Source organism: Pyrus communis, chromosome 9, assembly GCF_041283825.1.
Source record: "Pyrus communis isolate YQ-2024b chromosome 9, ASM4128382v1, whole genome shotgun sequence".
Classification (NCBI taxonomy): Eukaryota; Viridiplantae; Streptophyta; class Magnoliopsida; order Rosales; family Rosaceae; genus Pyrus; species Pyrus communis.
Window position 1 is genome coordinate 23,152,498 of NC_142573.1, and position 7,815 is coordinate 23,160,312.

The following is a 7,815-nucleotide window of genomic DNA, read 5'->3' on the forward strand; positions in this document are numbered from 1 at the left end:
TTCTCTCTTAGCCGTGAGTCTCCCTTAGAATCCAAAAACCATCTTTCCATTTCCATCACTCATCACTCCATTCCACACTTCCATTCCCCCAAACCAACTATCCTTAGACCTTATGCTACAATAAAGAGGAAGAGAAGAGGGCCTAAACGTTCATACAATTCAAGTTTGAGTTGTTGGAATGTTTAGGTGTTTCTTTGATTTCAATGTTTAATTTTAATTCTCTTTGTTTTGTATGAGGAACTAAACCCCTTTTTGGCTAGGGGTGATTTCAATACCATGATTATTTATGTGATATGAATTGATGAATTCCGGTTATGAACTCTTGATTCGTGAATGCAATTGGCTTAACTATTTGATGATTAACTTATTTGTGTTTGTTGATTGAGGGTCGACACTTAATTAGCATGCATGAATATGTGGCTAAAGTTTAAGGAGGTTTCACATAATCGTTACTAACTTATACTTGAAAGTAGTAAAGGTCGCTTGTCACGATCGCGTTAAGTTTAATTCTTAGCATGAGTAACATGAAGTCATAGTTGCAAATGCTTTGTCAATGCTTATGGTTTTCATTATTCTTAATGATCTTCGATTGTATCTCTATTATGATGACATGTAGGGAACTTTTGAGAATGTTTTGGGTTGTCGAATGATGCCATCCAATCCAATAATATAAGGAAAATCTAAGGGTTAACTAGTGATGTCACGGTTAATTTGGGGCATTGTCGTTCATAATTCAATGAAGGAATAACTGGAAATTGATTCATATGCATAAATATCATGTGTAGAGAAAGAACCCTTAGCTAGCTTCCCATCCATTCATTTCCGTCAAATCCATATTTACAATTTGTTTTGTTTCCAAGTATTCATTTTAGTTTAAATTCGTCCAAATCCAATTCCCCCCTATTTCGTTGAAATCTTAGTCTTAATCTTTCTTATTTTTAGTTTTGCTTTCTTCGAGCATTAAATAGTGTTTTATATTGTGTTTTTATGTTTTTAAGTCAATTTAGAAGGTTTTAGCAAGCCCTCCTAATCCCCGGTCTAGAACGATCCCTCACTTATCCATTCTACTACAATTGTCAAACGAGGGTTTAATTTGAGTGTCAAGTAATTCTCACATCAAATTTTGGCGCCGTTGCCGGGGATTAGCAACTTTGCTAATCCCTTGGTTCTTTTCTTTTTTTTGGTTTAGTTGTTTTCGTTTTAGTTTCTAACTTAGTGTTGTTTTCTTTGTTTGTTGTTACTTTTGATATTTGATTTAGTTCTCTTTCTTTGATTTTAGGTACTAGAGAAGTAAGATATGGATTTTGCTAGCATTCAAGCTCAATTGGCAAATCTTACTTCTAAATTGTTGCCGTATGCCGAAAGGACCACAATGCAGAGTGTCCATACATTTGGTGCTTCATATAGGCAAGGATTTCAAGCCAATCAATGTCCACAAAGAGATTGGAGGGATCATTCAAACTCTATATGGTGGGAAGATCAACAAGTTCAACGTGAAGCATATTGGCAACCATATGAGGAGTTCTATTCAAGACCTATGCAGCCACCACAACTTCATATGCAATATGCTCAATTAAATTCAAGTTCGCCAATAGATTATATTCAAATTCTTAATGAAATAAATTCTTTGGCGCAGGGGTCACAAAATCAAGCCAAGGAGGCTCAACAAGAAGCATATTGGCAACCATATGAGGAGTTCAATACAACACCTATGCAGCCACCACAACCTCCCCCACAACAATTCCAATCAAGTTCAAGTATGTCCATGGATAATGATAAAAATTTTCAATTACTAACCTCTTTGACGCAGGACGAACAAAATCAAGACAAGAAGTTGGGTAAATTGGACGAGCAATTTGGGCAGATTATGGAGTTCATGAAACAAATTCAAGAGCAAAGTGAACTTTCCAACTCAACTATTGAAAACTCGAAGGAAGATTTTGAAATCCATAATGCTATCACTTTGGGAAGTGCTATGGAGGTTGGAGCTGACCTAAAAATGTCCAAACATAGCCTAGAAGTGGATGAAGAGCTGCTAATTGAGGAGGAGGAAGAAGACATGCACACGGCAAGGGTAGAACAACCCTTGCCGCAGCCCCCTAAGCCCTCTAAACCACCCACCACCAGTAAGGACGTCCCAATTCCATGTTATTCTGATGTTATTCCACCCAATGTCCCTTTTCCTAGCAGGTTTTTGATTCCCAACCAAGAAGAGAGTAAAAAGGACATCGTGGAAGCCTTCCCAAAGGTGCAAAATGTTATTCCAATTCTTGGTGCAACACAGCAAGTTTTAGATGGTGTTGAATTCTTCAAAGGACTTTGTACACCAAGGAGAATGATTCAAGAGAAGGTAGTGGCTGGAGAAGATGTAGAAGGCATCAAAGATGACATATTTGAAACCACAATTCCCAAGGAAGTTGGATTTTATGACACGGGACAAGTCATAACTTTCGAAGGGGTGTTTATTCTGGAGTTCATTTTGGAGCACACAGGTAAGCCGCCTCCCCGAATTTCAATTTTCTTTTATACTAACATGTGGTTAATGATTCAGGCACCCAATCTGGAATTTAAACTATTACCAGATCATTTCAAGTATCACCGCCCATTCAAAGATAAATTCCATGCCGTTTGATTTTATTTATGTAAAAAAAAAAAAAAAAAAGAAAAAAAAAAAAGATACTAAACATGGAGAAAGATGGAGCCTTCACAGAGGATGTTTACGTGAAGCCCCACTACGAGGCGCAGAAGCGGAAGGCATAGAAGCAGAAGGCATAGAAGCGGGAGGCATCGAAGCGGAAGGCATCGGAGCGGGAGGCATCGGAGCTAGAGCATTCCAGGCTTCAATACTTGGCCAAGCGCTGGATGACCCAGGAAAAAGGTGCCTCTGGAGATAAGACGCAAGCCTTTGACGGTCACTGTGAATTCGACCCTCAGATTCTTGCAGCTCATCAAGCTTCCTCTTCATCCCCGACGAATAGTTATTTGCAAGCACATGCAAACTTCTATTCTCATACTTCAGCTGCTGGATCTCCTGCTTGAGACTTTCCACCTCTGCCATCAATGATTCCACCTGACGGGAGCGGGCAAGCAGGCGTTGGCCCATGTTGGACACAGAACTCGCACACTGAACACTAAGTGCGAGGGACTCTTGAACGGCCAACTCATCGGACCGTCCTGACAGCAGCCTACTATCTTTTGGTGTGAGGAGGTTCCTAGCTACTATTGTAGCTGTTGTGGCGTCCTGCATCACGGAGTCTTCACCTGTGAGAGGACCGTTAGAAGAAAAGAAAGAAGGGCGCCATACGTTACCTTGACGCGGCGCGCCCGTATCACTGCTAAGGCTCAATTCCAAGCTAAGGTTCGATGAGTTTGCCATTTTTCAAAAGTGTTCAAGGAGAAGGGATGGAGTTAAATTTCAAAGGGCCGGAGTCGATTTTCAAGAATGGGAAATCTTCAGAGTGTGTTTGTTGTGGTGATCGATAGCTCAATAAAAAAGCCAAGGCGACGCGTCCACCAATTCAAAAAGCCGGAATTTCCGGCGTAATTTAGGCGACGCTTTCTCGGCTTTTCAGAAGGCGCGTTCAACTTTGTCAAAAGATTTCTTCTTTTCAGACAACACGTGGCGGCCATCATCACAACTACACATCTTTAGCCGACAAGCGCAAAGTTCGGCGACGCTTTCTCTGCTTTTCAGAAGACGCGTGCAGCTTTGTCAAAAGGAGCCGCATCTGCACTACCACGTGTCGCTCAGAAATCGAAGGGGCGCCTGCTCAGAAATCGAAGAGGCGTATTCAAAAATCGAAGAGGCGCCACTATTTCAAAAAAGCCAGAGTTGCGGGATTAAAACGTTTGTCGACAAAGGTAAAAAGTACCACCACTTGCTATTATCTCTATATATGTCGACCTTTGTCTTTTATGGCAGGGCAAACCTGAAGAAAATGCCCAACTCTCCCTCACCTCTGAGGGTGCACTCCCAGCAAAGCCTTTCGAAATACTAAATTCTTTCTTCTTCCCCAAAGATGATACCAGATGTCTGGAGTACAGATGACCCAGGAGGAAACAGCACAACAAATACATGTGCTGATTCATTCACCGCTTCTTCAAAAGCAAAGGTATCTCATATCATCAAGGTCAAAAGCAAAAGTATCTCATATCATGCTCTTTCCCTGTCTTTTTCTTTGTCCTTGTTCTTACTCGCATGGCAAAGTAAAAGAAGCAATCAGCCGGCACTTGGAGTCAGTCTTCCGATCTGGAGCCAACTGCCTGGAACCTATTCCTGATTGCTTACCTAGCGTTGCTCTCGAGTAGTCATCTTCAACGGTTGATACACTTCCAGAGAAGGGACCACTCCTGCACAGATTGAACAAAGAAACAGATAAAAGGGATAAGCTCAGACCTTCGGGGGAGACCAAAAGAACCATCCTGCTGCCCAGTTCAAGAAGTAGCACAAAGGAAAATCAACGATGGGCGGAAACCAGTTCAAGAGTGAGCCTGTGGAATCACAAAGATCAAAGCCTCAATGCAATCACCAAGGAGAAGAGGGAATTTACACTCCATAACCAGATTTGCGTCCCTAAACTCTTCTCTTTGTTAATTACATTCTGCCATGTTTAGTATGTTTAAATGTTTTTTGTGTGTTTACTTATGTTTTGTGTGAACCATATGCTTAAAACATTGAGGACAATGTTTGATTTAAGTGTGGGGGGGGGGGGGGGTAACTAAGTTTATTTAATGCAAATTCGTGGGATTTTATCACCCATAACTTCAAATGTTGTTCCTTGCTGTTTTAAGGTGTTTTTAAGTTGTTTTAGAGTGTTTTAGTGTGTTTTGTTTTATAATTCGAAAATCCCATAAAAATTTGAAAAATTGTTTTGAAAAACCCAAAAAGAGTTGTTTTAAAAGTCGTTTTTGTGTGTTTGTGTCTTAGGGTACCTTCCAACACAATGATAAGGATTTGGTTTATAATTGCATGACGGTTAGAAAGAGTTATAAACATAGAGAAAAGTTTGATTTACTCTTGGTATATGCTTGGTTATGGTTATAATGTATGACTTCACATGCAATCATAAAAGAAAAATTCGTTTTTGTAACATGCTTGAAGGAAGGAACTCAAACAAACGCTACAACCCTGAGAGACTTGAGCCTATAACGTTCGTTGGAGAGTATAATCTATGATTTCTTGTTTTCTAAAGTCGTTGCATGATCTCATTATTCTTTGCTTGGTTACTACTTAGAAGGCGTTTTATCATATAGTTCCAAATGCTAGAACTCATGCCCATTTCATTCAAAGCATGTTATTGATTTGCATAACACATATTCAAGAAGAAGTTGTGTAGTGACCACCACCATAGCCAAATAGCCTTACTTCCCATACTTCGTATATGTTGTAAGTTTTAACCCCGTTGAGCCTTGTTTAGCCTTTATTCTTTGTTTACCCACATTTTCCTCACCTAGCCTAGTTTAGGACAATCCCCACCCTTGTTCTTAAAAGATAGTGAGCATGACTTAATTGAATTCCTTTTGAGTTACATTATGAAAGAAAATAAGTGTGGGGGAGAGAATGTTTAAGTGTTGATGTTTTGAGATTCAAAAAAAAAAAAAAAAAAAAAAAAAAAAAAAAAAAAAAAAAAAAAAGAGAAAAGAAAAAAAATGAAAGAATAAGTGATTGAAGAAAGGTTCCAAAACACCAATTCTGGGTGTAAATTGTCTAAATTCTCCCTTTTTGTTCAAAAGTTGAGTTTTCATTCAAAAGTGAATTCTAAGTTGATTCAAATGCTTTGCTCACTATTTCTTTAAAAACCTTTGTTTTCCATATCCCTTCTTTGTTATCCACATACCCCAAGCCCCGTTACAACCCTTGACTTCTATCTTGAGTGTTGTGTATTTCAATTTGTGGAGTTTGAACTTGGTATGAGCTTATGGTATCACTGGTTCTCGCGTCTAAATAGTAGCATTCCATTCATGAGATCATATCTAAACATGCTTATTAACTCCAGAAATTGCTTCCTTTGAAATACATATATGTGAGTGTTTGTTTTTATGATTACATCAATCTTCTCACATATAACTAGTTTAGGGTGTGTAGTCAGAAAATCTGTGTGAAAAACGAGAGCATATCTTGTAAGGATTTGAGCAAATTCTCTAAGGCATGTTACTACATTCAAAACATGGTTTTAAATGCTTAATTGTGAAATAGTATGTGGTGACTATGATTAAGAATGTATTCAAGTGTGAAGATGACTAAAATCTATGGGAATAATGATTTTTAACTTGTCTTGTGCATTGGAAATCCGTGAGACGATTGTTGGAAGGTGTAGGTTGTGTTTTGTTCGTTTTGTCTAGTTTCGTGTTCTTTTGTTTTGTTTTGCTCGAGGACTAGCAAAAGATAAGTGTGGGGGTATTTGATAGGAGCATATTCATGCGACTTAAATAGCTTGTTCTCGTGCATTTACGTTATGTTTCTTTAGTTATTTTAGTACTTTAAGCTATTTTCGTGTGTTTGTAGGTCCAAAGGGCTAAAGGAGCAAAAAGATGCATTTTGGAGACTTTTGGAGCACTTTTGGGCTAAGGACGGATAGCTTATGCTTGAAGCCAAAGTGTTGGACGAAATTGAAGACCTAATTAAAGACCAAAGTGTTGGACGAAATTGAAGACCTAATTAAAGACCAAAGTGTTGGAACCTTGTTCCCTTTAGTTTTAGGACATTTAAATCTTTCCTTTATCCTTAGCCGTGCATAACATTCCAACATTCCACACTATCACATATCATACACCACATATCACTTATCACATATCATTCACCACTTATCATATCATACACTCAATCACTTATCACATATCACTTATCACACACCACATATCACTTATCACATATCACTTACCACTTATCATTCACCACATATCATTCACCACTTATCATATCATACATTCATTTATCACTTATCATAATCATTCACTTATCACTTAACATATCATACACTTATCACTTATCACTCATAATCACCTACAACATCCACCTACTTCACCTAACATCCACCTACTTCACCTACAACATCCACCTACTTCACCTACAAATGACATAGCCATATGTTCCCTCCACTACTCCTATAAATACCCTTGCATTCATTCATTCAAGAACATCTCATTTTCATACACAACACACCACAAACACATCCCTTTCTCTCTTAGCCGTGAGTCTCCCTTAGAATCCAAAAACCATCTTTCCATTTCCATCACTCCTCACTCCATTCCACACTTCCATTCCCCCAAACCAACTATCCTTAGACCTTATGCTACAATAAAGAGGAAGAGAAGAGGGCCTAAACGTTCATACAATTCAAGTTTGAGTTGTTGGAATGTTTAGGTGTTTCTTTGATTTCAATGTTTAATTTTAATTCTCTTTGTTTTGTATGAGGAACTAAACCCCTTTTTGGCTAGGGGTGATTTCAATACCATGATTATTTATGTGATATGAATTGATGAATTCCGGTTATGAACTCTTGATTCGTGAATGCAATTGGCTTAACTATTTGATGATTAACTTATTTGTGTTTGTTGATTGAGGGTCGACACTTAATTAGCATGCATGAATATGTGGCTAAAGTTTAAGGAGGTTTCACATAATCGTTACTAACTTATACTTGAAAGTAGTAAAGGTCGCTTGTCACGATCGCGTTAAGTTTAATTCTTAGCATGAGTAACATGAAGTCATAGTTGCAAATGCTTTGTCAATGCTTATGGTTTTCATTATTCTTAATGATCTTCGATTGTATCTCTATTATGATGACATGTAGGGAACTTTTGAGAATGTTTTGG